Raw genomic sequence first — 3,304 nt, 5'->3', positions numbered from 1 at the left:
TTTTTTCTCTCTCTCTATTCTTGAGGTTTCCCATCTTCCTGGGGGGGAGGGGGCTTATGTTTATTCTTATGTTTACACTTATAACATTCAATTGACATCAATGTATGGCATGGAAACAATGTAGAGACTGTTAGACAGCCTTCTGTGGGGGGGGGGAGGGAAGGGAGGAGGGGGGGAAAATTGTAGAATTCAGAGCCTTGAAAAAAATTGATGGGTACAATTTGCTATTGTATACAATTGGAAAACAAATAAAATGCTTAAAAAAAGAAAATGAAGGAGAAAACATTATTATTATTTGGCTATTGGTTTATTTTTAGTTCTCTTCACCCTATTATTGCTTCCATATAGTAGAAGTAGTTGAAACTTGAGCTGGAAGCAACCTTTTAGTCCTTTTTAGAATAGCCTCCTGATTTTCCTGAGGACCAGGTAAGTAAAACGATGTTTCCACATAGGTAGATACTGACTCAGGTGAGATTTAAACCTTATTCTTGTAATTCCAAGTCCAGAGGACTTGCTCTCTCAAGTGTGACACATCTGGGGGCATAGTTTACATGGTCACATCATGGAAGCATTGTCACTAGGACAACTTGAGTGAGGCATGCTGAATTAATTTTATTGATAGAAAGTTTAAAGTGTACAGATAATTGAGAGTTCTTTGAAGATGTTGATTCTATGTGTCAGTAGAATATGCAGAAATGTGATTTTGAAATGTTTATCTGCATATAAAAAATAATACTGCTATATAAGAAAAAAGAAGATAAAATGTTGTAAAATAAATTTCTATGCAGAGGAAATATGCAATCACTTCTATTTTTGGCCATGACAATAACTTTTCAGTTGTGCTAAAATATATTCTCTTCCCTAAAATTCATTCAGTGTACTGTCTCACTTATGGATGTGTAAACACACATACATGTAACTATGCATCTACCATCTCCATTCTTATCTAACGGTATTTAAGACAAGATTATGTCATTGGTCATATCCTATCCTTCTTAAAGTCCTTCTCTAAATGTAAGATATTTTGCAGTGTTCTTGAGCCAGAAGATGACAAACTATTAGATATTTTTCAATTTTGACAGCTCTAATTGAAACATGGATTTCTCTGTTTTGAAAGGTTATGGTAACAATTATAGTAATAGTATAATTACATTATAGTAATTATTATGTAGGACGACTAAGTCTGGTAGTACTGCCTCACCAAATCTTGGAACTATCAAATTTATGGTTTGCAAATTGGCTATTGCTCATTAAAGGATCCAATATAATAAATAATAAACTCTGCCGGGTCTCCTTCTGGGTCAAAAGGGATATCATTGAGACATTAGGAAAGAACATTGCTCTCCATTCAGATGAATGAACTTTTCAGCAAAAATGATACCTGAAGTCAGGACCAAATGTTTGAGCCTTCAACACTTTTCACCAAGCTTTCCCGGCATAGAGTTTTTCAGAAAACAAATGACAAGGTTTTCTACCTGCTTCGGGCTTGATGCTATTACTTCACATGTTTCTCCGGAAACCCTGGAAATGTTGATTAGCCAGATGGACTGAAAGACATCCATGTCAATGAGCACCCATTCAATGCCTGCCTGTACCCGGAGAGGCAGAAGACTCATCTCTTCCTCTCTCCACCGTTTCATAGGTAAGGTAGAGGTACTATATCTTATTTACTCAATGTTTAAGCGAACAGATTTACAGCTAACTTGGAGCACACGTCACATTTTAAAGTGACACATGATAACTACCCGGCCATATTAAAAGTGCAATATAAAATCTGAAGAGATAAACATTACAGATGTAAAATTCAATTGTAAATAGATCACGAAGGACTATCATAGGTCATTGTATACTCGTCACCAAAGAAACTCAATCGATTCTCACTCTGTTCATCTCAAGAGCTCGTGGTGAGGACTGCCGAATTCCTGTTGTGTATTGGAAGCCTATGCGGGTTCTCCCTCCAAGTTCGCCCCATCAGCCAGTAGAGGGCAGTTTCCTGTAATGACGGTTCGGTGGGTGACGTCAGGAAAGAACTGACCGTTATGCAGATGAGGATGTTGCTTCTGGGCTTTCCTAAGCAGAGAGTGAGAGGAACGGATCTAGGTTCTGAGGGTCGGAGGGCACTGGGCCAGTTGGTAGGAGCTGAAGGGCTTTGGGTGTGCTTGACCTGTGCGTGTGCAGCGCGTGGTATCGGGCTGCGAAGGGGCGGCGCGAGTGACCCTATGTGTCGAGTGTGTGCGCGGGGGTGGAGTGCGCGCGTGCGGGGCAAGAAAGCATATTTATCTGGCAGAGTTGGTTCCATGATCACGAAGGTGGTTTCCCCAGGGCGAGGCTTATTCATTGCACTCCGGATGGGCTGACCCCTGCCATTTCCCCAAAGGCGGGAAGCTTGACTGCATTATTTGTGGTAGTGGGGGACTGCGTACGCGTTTTCTTCTGGTTAACTTGTTAGGTAAAACAAATACTGGTTTCCTGCGCTTTCCAAAAAATTTCGGAGTGTTTTCGTTAATTTTTTTCTACTTTTCTGGGGTTACTTTCTTTGAATTCCTATAACAAAACAAGATGGAGTTGTTTCTGTTCTCCTAATGCATTAAAAGCCGCTGTAAATACGTTAGGTAATTATGAGAAACAAGACTTTAGGTAGGTCTTTTCTCAAATTTCACTTAAGTCATAGGAAGGTCGAAATATCTACTTTGTTACTTCATTTTTTTCTAAAGTTTATCAGTTTTTATGGATCTCAGAGGGGACAGCTAAGCCACCGTAATAAGAGTTCAATTTTGCAACGGGCAAGTGAGGAGAACGTGAGTTCAAATTCGGTCTTAGACACTTTAATAAAGTGCCTTGTCATTTGCCTTAATTTTTTTTTTTTAAGAAAAGGGTTAAGGTGCGGCTAGGTGGCGTAGTGGATAAAGCACCGGCCCTGGAGTCAGGAGTACCTGGGTTCAATTTCGGTCTCAGACACTTAATAATTACCTAGCTGTGTGGCCTTGGGCAAGCCACTTAACCCCGTTTGCCTTGCAAAAACCTAAAAAAAAAAAAGGGTTAAAAAAATCATCTACAGGGCAGCCAGGTGGCACATTGCATAGAGCAGGCCCTTGAGTCCGGAGGACCCGAGTTCAAATTTGACCTCAGACAAACTACCTAGCTGTGTTGGGCAATTTACCCGCCTACCTTGCAAAAAACATTTTTTAAAAAAGAAACCGAGAAGGGAAATTCACAAATAGTATTTATAACTGAACGTGAATCGAATGAACTCAAAATTCGATGTTTACAAGAAATATTTGAAAATTAGAGATGCATAGTTAAA

The 3,304-nt window shown here is 39.7% G+C and overlaps 1 non-coding gene across 1 annotated transcript; it reads left to right on the top strand.

The window, feature by feature from the left end:
- The first annotated feature begins 2,272 nt into the window (after positions 1 to 2,272).
- Positions 2,273 to 2,436, top strand: LOC141510568 (U1 spliceosomal RNA). The gene has a single exon (XR_012475031.1). It is a non-coding gene; the product is annotated as a U1 spliceosomal RNA (small nuclear RNA).
- The last annotated feature ends 868 nt before the right edge of the window (positions 2,437 to 3,304 follow it).

Source organism: Macrotis lagotis, chromosome 1, assembly GCF_037893015.1.
Source record: "Macrotis lagotis isolate mMagLag1 chromosome 1, bilby.v1.9.chrom.fasta, whole genome shotgun sequence".
NCBI classification, from domain to species: Eukaryota; Metazoa; Chordata; class Mammalia; order Peramelemorphia; family Peramelidae; genus Macrotis; species Macrotis lagotis.
This window is presented reverse-complemented; position numbering and strand designations above follow the sequence as displayed.